Source organism: Falco naumanni, chromosome 7 (genome assembly GCF_017639655.2).
Source record: "Falco naumanni isolate bFalNau1 chromosome 7, bFalNau1.pat, whole genome shotgun sequence".
Taxonomy (NCBI): Eukaryota; Metazoa; Chordata; class Aves; order Falconiformes; family Falconidae; genus Falco; species Falco naumanni.
Window position 1 is genome coordinate 50156012 of NC_054060.1, and position 16010 is coordinate 50172021.

Below are 16010 nucleotides of genomic sequence, written 5' to 3' on the forward strand. Positions count from 1 at the left end.
TTACCACAACTAAGCAACATGAAACATTGATGAAACTCCTTTTATTAACAAAAGGAAAGAAAAATCTGCTCATTCTTCCTGGTTCCAGCAGAGACATGACAAAATCAGAACCTATTAGTGTGGGATTTGAACTTGAGGCCAGTCCTTACCAGGAAAAAGGCAATGCAAATATGAAGTAAACCTTTGCCCTGTAGTTCCACAGAAAGTTTTGTGTGTGTACCTTTCCTCTGGGAGAAAGGACATGATTCCTGTGTTGAAATTGTTTTCAACACCTAACATTTAGTGAAAGTTAATATACTGATTCAAGACCATTCTTGTTTCTGGATAAGACACACACTATGGAGTGAACACAGTCAGGACCACAGGCATTTACCTCTTGCCACTAGCTCCATCCAGCATCTGGGTGTCACAGATGTGATGTATCAAGAAGAAAGAGTCAAGATTTCTTCTCATACTTCTCATACTATGCATGAGAATGCATGGTAAATGGATACTGCTGAACAAGATATCCCTTCTAATCCCATCAGTGAAGAGCTTTTGGCAGAAAGCAACTTCTACAAAAGCTGTGATACAAGGAACTTCAACAGTTATATGGCCAGAGGTCAGTAGCAAGACTTCTGCTTTCTCTTTTGTTATACTCCAGAAGTACCTTTCATGGAGACAAACCACCCGGTTTCCTTACTGTCAGGGGCTGCTTTCAAGGTCTATCTAAAGATTTGCATGCTTTACTGGACCCAGCTCCAGTCTAACTACTTATGGCTGTCAAACACTTTAAGCATTGTGGTGGGTTGCCCCTGACTGGTCGCCAGATGCCCACCACACTCCTCATCCTCAACAGGACAGGGGAAGAAAATATGATGGAAAAGCTCATCAGTCGCAATAAAGACAGGGAGATCACTCACCTGTTACTGTCATGGGCAAAAGAGACTTGACTTCAGGGGGAATTAATTAGTGAGAAATAAGAACGAAACTAAATCCACTTTCTCCCCACCCTTCCTTCTTTCCGGGGGGGAAATTTACTCCTAACTCTTCTACTTCCTCTCACCCCACCTCAAACAGCATCCAAGAAATTCAGACAAGACTCACAAAACCTCCAGAAGAGAAGCTGGTCTCAGCAGCTTGAGCATTCACCCAAGGAAGTGAAGGATCTGTATTCAGCTTGTTTAGGAGTTCTGAACTTCCCAGAAGACTACTGTGTTCAGGAAATCATGGTATACAGACACGTTACAAACTAGTGCTCCTGAACACTCCCTTAACTCATTTAGTCAAAGAGCAAGGATCTGTGATGTTATAGTTATGGTTGGGTCACATGCTTAAAAATGGGATGGTTGCCTTGTTTTGTTTTCAAATTAACATCTAGTTTCTTAGATAAGTGCTGTACCCTAATCAGAAATGGACAGCCATTCACATGCTTTAGCCTACTACTTGGGGCATTTTATTCAGGGGATATGCCCAAATTCTTCTGAGCACAAGATAACACTGAAGAGTAATCTGACATCCCAGGTAAGCATGCTGATGACTGAATGACAAAGTAAAGAAATAAGAGTCTCTGGGACGTCAAACCAAGTTCACTGCTACCAGGGACACTAGAGCTTATCACTCCTTCCATTGGCTGCACAAGGGTCTGAAAACAGAAGGATTCAGCTCACTCTGAAAAGAATGCATCTTTTGACATACTGATTTTTTTTATTATTACTTTCTTTAGAAAAGGCAGAGAAGTAAAATCTGATTCAACCTGAATGGAGATTTTACCAAACCTGATTAACACACCAATAACTCCATTCTTCCCAGACTCATTCGCTATTGCAAGACAGCTATGTCGTTTAGCCCTCTGAATCACAGCGTCTCAGTATATAGAATGAACCCTTGCCAATCCTTCAGGAAAGACAAATCTCAGTTTCATGTCCAGGAGACGTTGCAAAGTCCTTAGAGGAAAGGTGGAAAGGATATTATACACCAATGAGCTCTACTGTACAACTTGACTGCATAAAAGCCTGCAATCTTCTTGCAGTAACTCTTAACACTGGTCTGTATCTGCTCCAGAGACCTGGTCCCCCGTGAACTCTTTCAAGTGCTGATGACTGTTGCAGAGGAGTTGACCCTGTACAACTTTTGTACCGATCCTGCTACCAGTAGAGACAATTTCATTGCGCTTTGCCAGCGTGCAGCCACTGAAGCCCGCAATGCAAGGTCTGACTGGGTCCTCCCCTCTTACCCCTCTCTTGACAACTGAGTCAATTCCTGTGCTGTGCTCTCCAAGAGAGCCTTCAGATAAATTGGCTTTTTGAATTCAAAGAATCAGATAACTCTCTTCATCCCTTGCCAAGATGAGGAAAATGGTAAGCCTGTCACTTCATATTTATTTTAATTCTCACCCAAATTAGGCAAGACTTTTATTCAGGCCAACTTTCTGAACAAGCTGATGATGCTACACACAAGTTTCAGCTCTTCATCCTTAGGCCATTTAAAGAAGAAAAGCAGCATGCACTGATAATGTTGATGTTCCAAAAGCAAAATCAACTTCAAAGTGCTGTGACTAATTCTATGCAAACTTTGTTGTGAAAGGCGCACCAATACACTGCACCTCAGGGTACAAGTGAATGCACCAATCCAAACCTTGGATACACAAGGATTTGCATATAAAAACCACAGGACCTACATATAATGGAATGTATATTGATTTTAAACCATCCCAACTACTCCCAAGTTTAACCCGTGTAAGCAAAACCAGGACACAACTGATTCTATTGGAAGGGAAGGGGTGTCGTATTAATTTTTTTCTGGCATTGGATAATACATCCAGTTTTTCAAATAGCCCACCCCAGTCTTAGTATATTTACATGAAATCATTCTCACAGCTTTCCTTAAAATTTGACACCTTGAATCCTGCTAATTATTAAGAAACTGACCATAAGGACACTGCAATCCCATTTTCTTTTTCTGTATCATGGATTTACATATTGCGTAGGGTGAACTTGGCAGCCACACAGAGAATCTTGTTTAGAGTGATTAACCTGGGAACACAGAGAGATCTGGAGGGTCTTCCTTAGTCCACTCCTTGCTGCACTGGATTTAAACAGGAGAAATTATATTTAGCAAGCATACACACCCCACACACACCCCAAAATAACATATACATGCACTGAGGCAATGCCTTATCCACAACAGATGGTCCCTCAGCTGCTTGTTTTCCTTTTATTGTTGGTTTTACATTTCAATGATATATAAAAAGTAGAAGAAATCACAGGCAGTAAGCAGATTTGAGCTAGAGAGTTGATTTCAAGACAAAACATTTTTAGTTCTTATACAAACAGATACTGTGATTAATGTTGATTTCTTGTGCTTCCCAAGCTGCCACTGGTGAGCAAGGAGCAAAGGGTCAAGGCTGGTCATTTGTATCCAGATTACATTTGAAAACATAAAGGACAGTCTCTGACCTCTCAAATGTTATCCAGATATTCCAATCTGCTCCACCCAAAATAGTAAAAAAGTCTAGATCACACAAATTTAACAAAACACGTTGCCACAGCTCCCAGTGATTCACAGAAAAAGCTGTTCCACATGGATCTCCTAGTGCTTTGTTTGCCACATGAACAGCAGCCCTCTGCTCAGAAGGTCTGGCCCAGCGCTCAGTCAAACCAGTGGGAAGATTGTAATTTCCAAAGGCTTTTGCATCAGGCCTAGATGATGTGACAGAGGAGACGTCAGAGAAGGAACAATAGCTAGCTAATTCTGGGCCTGTTCTCAGTATGTTTATAATCCATGACAAAACTACAATTATTTTCACCAATGCTGGACGAAGTTGTAAAAGAAGGTCTTGCTGAACTGTTCTTCCCTCTGCCTTTCTCTGCAGGGAAACCATAGCAGCCAGGTTTCCTTTTCCCCCCAGCCTGACTCCCTGCTCTCAAGTGTGGTTGGTCCCCTCTGCCCCACACAGTGTGCCCAGACTCCTGATGCCAGACAGACCCTGACTCTCTCAGGAAGGGAAATGGCGTCTCTGCTTCTCTCACATGTCAGCCCTCACCGGGAAGGGGGAGCTTGCCAGGCAGAGATAACAATACAGCAAAGCTTTGGAGGGGAAGAAGGAAGCTGGCTACATCACAACCAACATGAAGAAACATCCTCCTGGAACTATTCCAGCTATTCTCCATTTAAACATTCAGAATTTTTCTCTCTGCACTCTCTCCACACCTCCCCCAAAGATCTTCCACTATTCACCGTGGAGTTACAAGTCACCTGCTCTTAGCTAGGCTTGGCACTGACGATCCCAAATGCTGCTTGTGAGAGACAGAAGAAGAGAGAAAAGTTGAAAACAAAACCTCTGACAAGCAATCCTCACCTCCATGCCTCACATACATTTATCCCTCCTAATTCCCAGTCTATTTATACATGTTACTTCTGCTTAGGAAAAGTAAATCCAGTGCCAAAACATAGCTCTTTGGTTAAAAAAGCGTGACATTCAGCAGAATTTTAACTCTAACATACTAAACATGGAGTCATCAGGATTTAATGCTATTGAAACGAAAATTGAGATAGAAACCTTTCCAGTTCTTATACGTCACTTTGGAATTGAAAGAGGACAACACAGACTATAATAGCATTAAAAGATCCTCTGGACCAACATGCCCTTGATAGCAAGTACTTGGAAGCATGAGGCACGACTTAAGCTCTTGCTGATGTCTTCCAGTGCCAGGCAGCAAGGAAGCTGACACCCTGCTAAGAACAGCATCACAGCCTCACTGTGCAACAGAGAAAAAAATTAGCAACAACACAGAGCAACAGGGGCTGTCAAGATGATGATCCTTCTGTTCATCTCAGCAGACTCTCGTGGCACAGGTCTCTCCAGTGGCTCTGTGCAGAGACAGTTCTTTTCCTGGGCTATGTCCTTGTGCAACCCTCAAGGGGCATGAGAAGGTGCCCAGATCCTGGCAGCTGTTGCTGTATGTCTATGGCTTAGATGTCTGATAAGGGATTCTGGAATGAGGTTTTCCTCCCAGCATAATGAGGTATTTAGTTCATTAAAAAGGAGCCTTCTGGGGCAGAATTCCAGCTGCGCCTGAGATCTTGCTTCCACAGAGATACTTTTTTTCCAGCACACAGTTTTAGTCTGAGGAGGAAAGGAAAGGGTCTTCAAAATACTGGTCCAAGGATTTTCAGTTGGAGTGGCTGAAGGTTTCTGTTTACTCTTAGATCAGGTTAAGAAATCTCTCGCTTCTCTCTCCTGCTGCTTCACAGCTGCCGGTTGAGCTTCTGTGCTTGCCGCTCCTTTGCCTCAAAGGCAAACTTGGTGTCCTGCAGCTGGGCAATGGCCTCCTTGGCCTCCTTCAGGTCTTGACAGATGTGCTCGTATTTCTCTGTCAGCTCCCTGTTCTCTCGGCGCAGTTCCTGTACCACTTGGTTCACCTCCTCCGTCTGCTTGGTGCAATGGATCTTCAGCTGCTCCACCTCAGAGAGCATGATCTCCATGTTCTTGACCAGTGACTCCAGTTTCTCTTTGGACATGGCGTCAGGATCGGTTCTGTTTAGTCTGCCTAACCCAAACCCGAAAGGGACAAAGAAAGCCACCCTGTGTAACATGCACCGGGAAGCGTGGCACTCACAGTCTTGTGGTCTCTTTTTATACTCCCTCCTGCTCATCCTCCTCCCTTCCCTTTCCTTGCCCAAAGTGTCTCTAATCTTCTTTGCTTCGTTAATCTACTTATTTTTATTGCTCTGTAGAAATCTACCGAAGGGCTGACAACCCTGCAGTAACATATGGGCTGTGCAGCAAAAGCCAGAGCAATAATGAGACTCCGTGCAGCCTGCCCACAGAAAAACAGCTTTCATCTGAAGATCCTCTTGGGAACCCCCTGCAGTGCCCATTAAAGTACAAAGAAAACTCTTCAGGCCAGACGCCCAACTCTGGTCTTATGCACCCAGTCCCACGAGCACAGCCTTTCATCTTACATATATTGAGGTAAGCAAGCTTACAGCAATATAAGCCAAGTATAGGCAAAGAAGAGAATTAGCCTCAGTTTCTCTTCCTCTCTCCTAATCTTATGTTTGGCCAAGATGGATGCAACAAAACATAAACTTCATTTTTTTCAGGAGAAGCTCTATCCAGCAACTAACTCCACAAACAGCCTGTATTCCATCTTTTGCTGAAAGAGTTCACAATGGTGATCACAATCAGTGGCAACCACAGTTATTGGGCCACGTACCACCTGAAGGTGGGTTGTGTCCTTTTAGGGACACACAGGTTAGAGATTTTAACCCTGGCCCCCTCCCCTTGCTTCAGCTCCATCAGTAACGTTAGCCCCAGAACTTACATAAAATCTTCTTGCTGGGCACACAAACCACCCACAACAGAGTCTCAAGCTGCTGCTGAACGCTGCCATCAACCTGTGAGAATCAGGACTGAGACATGCCAGTCTGACAGTACACTGATTACTCAGGTCACACTAGGCAGCAGGATGATCCCAGCAGGCACAAAGGATTGAGAGAATCTGGCCGACTTTCTGAAGTTTGACCCAGTCTTTCTTATGTGTCCAGTTAATCAATGCACTTGCCTAGACAATAAGAATCATTAATTAGCCAGGGAGCTGATATAACAATATCACCCTTGAGAAATTAGTCTGGCTGAAAAGCAGGTGTTATTGCATGTGGCTCCCCAGAAAAGAACCCAGGCAATTTAGCACTGATTGCCTGGTCAGAGGGTGTAGACCACAGCAGAGACAAGAATACAGGCTTGCCTTCGGATAACTTGTGAAGGACGGACAGAAAAGTGTGTCTCTCCTTCCTCCCCACATCAGGAACATAACCTCCAGGCTGCGTCTGTGTCTTACAGCCCTCAGCCAGTTTTACACACCCACAGAAATGCACAGTCTGATTTGCCATATATCACATACAGGCATGGATCTGTCCTCACTGTATTCACCTTGCAGAATTATGTCCCAGTGTGCAGTATTGTGTAACGGCCTTTAATCTTGCATGCTGTTTTGCAATTCCAGTTACTGTAAAAAAGACCCCTAGGTAAGATCTTGTAGTCTCATCACACACATTCAATACCAGATTGAGAGAAAATACACGTGTTCACATGCATAGCTCCCAAAAATACATTTTTCCTCCACAAAACGTTGTGCTTTTTTCAGCTACGGAGAATTTCAGACACTTCATCCCACAACTCATTCCCTCTTTTCCCCTGCTAGGCTCAGAGAAATGAACTTCTTTCCTCCAGGGAATTTTATATCTCCTCCAGCACTGGCTATAAACACTGCTGGACACTGGCCAAGCTCTGACAGTGTTCAAAGGCCTGGGACTTCTCACAGCTGGAGACTGCAGAGTTCCTCACAAAGCCAGCCATCCTACTGCCTTTCACACAAGTGTACCAGTGGACCCCTCTCATGCTGGCAGATGGAGTGCTTTGCACCACACTTTGAAATGAGCAGAAAGAGTGACATCCTTCAGATGAAAAGAGAGTGGGAGAATCTAAACATAATTAGAATATGTCCTAAAGTCCTTGAAGAAACATTTGCACTGGCTCTCAGCCCAGATCCCATGTGATGCACATGGCACTGGAGTAGGCTGGAACACATTGCAGCATTACAAAACAGCAGGTTTTCATTATTTAGGAATCTCTCCCGTCTCCACAACTGTACACACTGCACCCAAACATTTTAAATCAAGCAGAATTACAATGATGCATAAAGGGAGTGCCGCAAGGTCATTTACTTGCATATCAGTAATTGATACATCACCTCTCACCATCTTACTCTCAAAATTATTTAAGTTGCCTTGGATACAGACAGAATCTTGGCAACAGAAACTGAGTAAGAGACACTACTGAAATAACAATGTAAAATGAAAACAAGGAGTAGCATGAGAGGAGTTTCTAACAAAGCAAGATGGGAATCATTACTGGGCTTGGTTTGATTCAAAATACTCTTTGATGAAGTAAGAACTAGGAATTAAAAACAAGCTCATGAAAACTGCAGTAGTAGAACAATGCAAAAATCACTAGAAGTCAAGAAATACAGCAAATATAGCAATGAAACTCTAATGTGAACTGTAGTTTCTTACCTTTAGTCAATGCTGGACTCCACTGTGGCAGAAGAAAACACCAACAAAAGTGAATTCACCTGGGAAAAACGCAGAACAGCATACCTGAGAAAACCAATTCAAACCACAAGAATTCAGTGCACAAGGACATACAGCAAACAGCAAGGTTAGGAGTGTTGGGGAAATAGCATGTTAAGACAGAAATTTGCGACACAGCAGGGAGAATAACAAAGCACTGCTAGGCTGTATTGCGTAGCGGCATTGTACTATAGGGGGATGAAGTACCTCCAGCTTCTCCCTCTCTCCCCTCCCTTCACCCCGCTGAAGGGAAAATGTAATGTTTTTTTCTGGATATCTTGTTATAAACGGGCCAAAAAAAAGCCTGCAACTTAGACAAGTGTCCAGAAAAGATGCTGATTTCAAAAAACGTGGACTCTAGGAACCAAGTTTAGAAAGGATTGAAAACTGCATGGCAAGGTATTTCTAGGACTGTTTTGCAGTCACGTCAGGGCCCTCTGCACATTCTAGGGGCAACAGCTCAGCTGGAAGAATGCTTCTGTAATTATTAACAGTCTGACTCTGCAATCATCATTTTGAAAACATCAGTGGATTTCCATGCACTCACCCAAATGGTGCCTGTCTGGGCATTTCATAGCCGTATTAAACCAAGAAAACTTGGTGTTAATCCTCTCAGTAAGTGCACACTACACTGAAACACCATTGCTAAATCTATCAGGCCTCTCCTGCATGTTCTTCCTCTACTTTGCCTTTCCCTTATGCACATGGATTTGAGATACATGAAAGAAGGAAAGGTAGAGCTAATTGAGAACAAAACAGGGGAGCAACCACTGGGAACACCCACCTTTGCTTTCGTGGATGGCAGGAAAATTGTAGAAAGTGGCACAGGTGGAAGCGACACTTTTGCTGCTTTCCCATAATGGCTGGGAGCTACCACATCAGACTGCAATACCATACTCAGCTATGCTGGTCTCAGCATGAGAAGGAAATGACACTATGAGATTGCCAAGCTGAGGATGGTTCACATCAGACATACTTGTGTCTTCTTCACAGGTCTGCAAGCCAAGGAGAATCAACTGTTCCTCTCACCCAGAGGCACACAGAAGCCAGAAACGCACGTTTCCTATCAGGTGCATACCTCTGAGAGTCTGAGGAGATGCAAAAATCATACCCTTTAAGTGTCCATATGAAAGCAGACCACAGGCATTCCAGTTTTTAGCTTATTTCAAAGGAGTGCCGGAAACATTTGTGGAATAAATCAGTAAGCTACCTCACTCTCTCTCTGGGATTTTCTCAGCAACACAAGGGGGACAATTCACTAGCCTACATTTTTACAGTGGAAGAAAAAACCTGCAAACCCCAACAAGAATGGCTTTTACATAACGACTCAGGCTGACAAAGCAAACCATTTGGTATAAACCCTGCGGAACAAGAAGTAAAGCTACAAAGCACATACCTCATCTTCTCAGGCACACACATTGCTCTATCTATTTCTAGTCTTATCAGCCACAGACACTAACGTCAAATGCAACACTCACAGGACTGTGGTGGGAGACAGCACTTTACTGTCTCATAGCAGCTAGTTTAAGGTTATCAACCCCAGCTAGCAATGGTCACTATTTTAACAACTGATCATTTTTTTAATGCATACAGTGTGTCACTAACTCTAATGACAGTGTTAAGAGATCTCCACACTTTTTTCTCTGCAGCCTTTCACTTGTCCCTGGTTTATCCCCAGTGGCATGTCTAGCAGCCAGTGCAGCACGCGCAAGCTCTCTGCTTCACCATCTAGGAAGTCCACTTGGGTAAATGCATTATACAAACTCACTCATTACAAGATTAAGCATAAAGAGCTCTCACCTCTATAATTACAGTAAAACCATGTGGAAAAAACCCAACACACTAAAGACCAAGCAGCACCTGGAGGCATTGACCATTCCTGTAACAGAGTGGGAGACATTTGTACCCAGCTGTTCAATTTGTTTCTAATAGAAGACAAACACCATCGCTATGTTTGTCAGAATACTCAGCACTGTGTAAAGACATTGACATAATGATGATGTCATCCCACAGAGCTTAGAGATTATTGATAAAATCTGCTTTCTTACTAAAACATGAGATTTAATTTTAGCTACTATTGTATTAATCATATCTCATGCAATTTGGCAGAACTTGAGTTGAACCGGACATAAAATTACATGATGTACAGGTTTTGATCCAGAATGCTGCACCAAAAGGACACCCACCTGAAATTATGATCAAAATTCTTGACATAAATTAGAATAATACACCTAAATATTGTATGTGTCTAGAGAGGTATTAATGAATACAGGGGTACTTTTTTCCATTCTTCCTCCACCTATCCACCACCCAGATCAAAAAGCTTAAGAATTAATTCATCATTATATAAGCCAGTAAAGAAAAACCGATACCTTTAACAGAGTTCTCCCCAATCTGGATTGATTTCTTCTTAAGAAGTCAACTGAGTAGCATAAATATCAAACAGTGACAGGTTGCTTATATAAACTGAACACACACCCCCCCCAGCATTTTTATCATCTATGAAGAAGAAACAGTTCCCTCATGCCATAAAATTATTTAATATTTGTGGTGAAAAAGTTTCCAAAGTGGTACAAAGTGTTGAACCCTTCAGATTAAACAAACAGTGAAAAATATTTACTATTTTTAACTGTTAAGACTGTTTCAAAAGAGAAGTTGTTTTAAAATAAGAACTTTGGTTTGTTCAGTGTCAAATTGGAAAGCTTCCAAAGCCCCTCCAAAGTAACACCAACAATTCTTCTGGGAAGACATCCTTCACCTCACCTAACCCTTCTTCTGGTAAGGACACGATACAGGACACCTCCCGGGGACGACATGGGATTGTCCAAGGGGCTTTCACCCCCACACCAGGCTCCTTGGCCTGTGTCCCATTGGGGAGTGTTCGCTGCTCCCTCCCCACGGTGCTTGAAGCCAATACTGTGAAAAGGAAGGGGAAAGAGGAAGGAAACACCTTAAGGAAACACCTTCCCCATCCCTTAAGTGTGGACAGCAGCCAGCCCACACCTCCAGACCTTGCAAGGGCAGGTCAAATGCACATGGCAGTCCAGGCAACTCAGTGAGCAAGGCAGCCTGAGGTGTAACTAGATCTGATGAAAAGGTTTAGTGGTAGCACCAGGCATTAAACAAAAGTCACCAAAGGGGTAGTTATTATTCAAAACTACAGCACTTCAGTCAAAAGCATTGCAGAACTTTTTGCAGTAACTAGCCAGCTTCCCTCTCATATCAGGAGCTCATCCACAGGCAGAGACGTGGGAATAATGGTTTCTCTACCACATCTTTCTATGTCATGTTGAACTAAGGGCTACTGGAAAGGAGGGGAAGGAGCAAAAAACCAATTACACATGATCAAAACTCTATAGAGGGGCAATCAAATATATATTTATTTTAAATTTGCAAATAACCAACTAACCTTGAAACCATTTGTTCATTTACTTTGTCATGTCATTTTTCCTAAAGACTGAGTGTCCATCTAGCCAGAACACACAGACTTCAGGAAAACAAACAAATAAAAATCCCCAAACTGTTGCTATTTTTCAGTATATATGAACCAAAATACTGGTTCAAAGCAAAGATGCACATTGCTTATTTGCAGGACATCAGGTTATGTAATCCAGTACTGTAACCAGACTATACCAAATAAATTAGCAATGGTACAGATGTCTGTAAGTATTGAGACATTTGATCTGGTGAGAAGGAAGGTCTCCTTTCTAGATACACATGTGCAAACATTTGTAACGTTTTTGGTTCAGGAAGCCAAATTCTATTTACAAGGATTATTTTCACATGACATTTAAAATTCTCCCTAGCTAGCTAAACTGATCTCAAAAAAAACAGTTGAAGAACCTACCAGTCTTCTGTGGATTTTTCTTGACTACCTATTATACATTTAAGTCACCCTACATTATGCAAATACTTCAAGGCATTTTTAATTGTGTTAACTTTGGAGGTACTACAGACTTTATGACAATATATAAATACAACCCAATGTGGTCTGGGAAGCTTCAGAGACACTGATGAATGGAAGCACTGAGGATGAAAGGACTTCTTCAAAAAGGATGCTTTTAAACTATGGGAGATCCATGGTAGTGGCAAGCTTTTGCCCAGAACTACCTAGGAACGGTTTAATTTAACCATAACAACAAGTTGACAATGCCAGAACACTGGTATAAATGAAGGCTAGCTTCCCTGGTGACTGCCCTCCCACTAGCTTGTCATAAGACCTGTCCCTCAGCAAATCCCAGTCAAACACTATCAAAGCAGACAAAAAGAGCTAAACTGTCTGGGGGCAAGAAGTCACATCATCTCAGTGCTGTATCCCTCGTTCCCTGTCACATAAACAGCCTTGATGATCTTAAGAAGATTAGGTACAGAACAGCTTCACCTCCAGAGGAAGTGGGATTAAAAGGTTTATTGCTACTATGACAACAGCCAGGTTCTGCTGCTCTTAAAATAGTTTCGAAACCTTAGCAGCGACTGGAAATGCATACATGCCTCCACTATGGGGTTCATCATGTACTAAATACAGTCCTTCAAAAGGAAATCACATTTTATAACAGTCTACTTTTTTTTTAAGCATATATTTTTAGTGCGCTCTTTAATCCCCTGTTACAAGCACTAAGAATAGAAAGCAGTAAAAAAGGCACAACGCTGCCATGTGGCTGTGATTACAGCTTTAGATGTGATTATTGCTGGGAGCTGGCTGCAGACACCAGGGCAGGCACTGCTCTCTCACTCCTGCTCCAAGGCAGTGCTTGTCCCTTGCCTCCAGACAGCCACCAGCCCACCCACCCCACCCGACCCCCCCCCCCGAAACAGGGACCCTGGGGACTAACCAGCCCCCAGCTGCTCCCTGCTGCACAACGCCAGCCATTTTTATTTTACAAATCTTCCTCTTGACACCACAGGTATTCCATTGCATCTAAGTGGGAATTAATGCCTTCCTTGCAGGTAACAACTGGAAGTAGAATTTGTCACACAGTTCATTACCAAACAGTATCAGTTAAGTTTGTGCCCAAGGCTTAAGTCCGCCAGTAACGAAATTGTAGCAGGACGCTCTTCATTTGAGTATGCTATCGTATCAGAGAGGTATTTTTTTGTTGAAGATGACTAAATAAACCATTGATTCAATTGAATATGCAGCTACTATATTCAATGAACATCCAGCTGTGCTCAGAGGCATTCTCCAAGTACATTCATGCTGACTTATACAACAAAAGCAGTAAGTAGTACAATGCTTAATTCTGACAGCAGCGTTACCCTTATCAAAGTGGGTAACCCTCACCTAAAAGTACTGAAATCAGAAAATTAATATGAACACAGAAGTCTGTTCGTTATTCCAGTGAGTTTAGATTAAAAGCATATTTCAAAACAAAGAAAAAGCAAATATAATCAAATTACATTAGTACTATCCATCAGCGTCACTTGATGCCAAGCTGAAATCACCTTCCAGCATCAAATTGGGCATTGAAGAGAACCAAATTCAGGTTGTAAAACTCAGGAAGCATCTATTTCCTTATGCAAACCCCAGTTCTGTCAGCTCTTGTCAATGAAGGCTGGTTCTTTTCTCCAGAGTTCACGAATTCCTGACATTTACAGACCAGAATCTGCCCTTAAATATATTCTGAGATTTCTGGGTAATTTAAAAATACCTAGCAGTGACTGCTACAGACCCAAGCCGAATTCTCCATGAGAACTGATGTTGTCAATAAAATAAACTTATTTACCTATCCCCAAAAGATTACAGTAAAACCAGAATGAACTAAGAAAACAAACGGGTAATTAAATTAGCATATCAGAATCATATCTCCAAGTTCAGCATTTATCAACCTCAGTAAGATAAAACACTGCTAAGATGGAAGAAAAATTAGGTCCTAAGTCTCGCTTTTAGAAGTTTTAGCTCCTAGTTCCAAAAACTATTTTATTCCCAAAACATTTCACCGTATCACATCTCAGAACTAGACCAGAATTAAGAAAGCCGCATCTTCGGGCAGTTTTGTGGCCCTGCACTGGACTTGCTAAGTGTCATCTTTCTTGTACTGGGAAGACCAGAATTGAAGACAGCACTCCAGATGTGGCCTAACCAGTGCTGAACAGAGAAGGATCACCCCCCCTTGACCTGCCGGCAACACTCCTCCTGATGCAGCCTAGGATGCTGCTGAACCTTGCTGTAAGGGTGCACTGCTGGCTCGAGCTCAGCTTGCTGTCCACCAGCACCCCAGGTTCCTTCTCTGCAGACGTGCCTTCCAGCTGGTCAGACCCCAGCATGTACCGGTGCCTGGAGTTACTCCTTCCCAGATGCAGGGCTTTGCATTTCCCCCTGTTAAACTTCGTAAGGTTCCTTTCTGCTCTGTTCTCCAGTCTGTTGAGGTTCCTTTAAATGGCTGCGTAGTCATCTGGTCTATCAGCCACTCCTTCCATTTTTTTAATGGAGCCACTGTATGTATCAGCCACTCCTTCCATGTTTGCAACCTGCAAACTTGCTGAAGGTGTACTCTATTCTGTCATCCGGATCATAAATGAAGAAATCAAACAGTATTGACCCCAGTACTGAGCCCTGTGGTATACCGTAAGTGACCTGCCTTCAACTGAACTTTGTGCTGCCGATCACGACCCTCTGGGCCACAGCATCGTGCCGTTTTCAGTCCATCTCATTGTTCACTTATCCAGCCCACACTTTGTTTCTCTATGATGATATGGGAGATGGTGCAAAAAGCTTTACAGAAGTCAAAGTAAACAACATCAACAGCTCTCTGCTCATCCAGCAACCCAGTCACCTCATCACAGAAGGCAACAAGGTTGGTCAAGCACAATTTCCCCTTCATAAATCCATGCTAATCACTCCCAATCATGCTCTTGCCGTTCATATATTTGGAAATGCTTTCCAGGATGATTTTCTGTGTCAGCTTCCCACAGACTGAGGTGAGGCTGACTAGCCTGTAGCTCCCCAACTCTTCTTTCCTGCTCTTTTTGAGGACAGGAGTGAAGTTTGCTCTCTTCCAGTCTTCAGAAACCTCTCCCAGCTGTCATGACCATTCAAAGACAAACGAGAGTGGCCTTACAATATCAACCAGCAACCTCAGCACACACGGGTACTACCTGTCAGGCCTCACAGACTTAAGTACATCCAGTTTGTTTACACGCTTCCTAACCCGGCCTCTTTCACCAAGGTTGTCTAGCTTTTTCCAGACTTTCCCTTTGGTCTCAGAGGTATGGGATTCCTTAAGGCCAGTCTTATCAATAAAGACCAAGACAAGGAAGACAAGAACCTCAGCCTTTTCCATGGCATTTGTCTAAAGTTCCCCCCAGCCCCATTCAGCAGGGCAGGGGGAACACCACCACCTTTTTCCCCTACTCTTCCTTTTGCTGTTACATAGTTGTAGAATCCTTTCTTCTTACCCTTCACATCCCCTGCCACATTCAACTCCAGACATGCTCTGGCTTTCATAATCCTATCCCTGCAAGATCAGAAAGCAACTCTATGCTCCTTTTGGGTCATCTGTCCCTGCTTCCACCTCTTCTACACTTCCTGTTTGGGCTCAGTTAGAAGCTCCTTGCTCATCCATGCAGGTCTCCTAGCACCTGTGCTTGACTTTCTACTTGTCAGGATGTACCTTTCTCTAGGTCTTCCATGCAGGCCTTCCATGCAGAGACAAGGCAATCCCCCAGAGAAACACCTTCAATAGCAGTCAGTCAGCTCACATCTATTTGAACTTTGCAGTGAACACTTTTCCAAAACAACAACAAAAAAACTCTGCTAGGGAAAAGCTTTTTCAATCATATTGATATGAAATCAACACCAAAGTAACAATACACATTACTGTTCATGAAGCGTTTTCTTTCTGAGCATCCTATATAGTTTTCCTGGGTAACACTGATCTTCATTGTGCTTGCTGGTG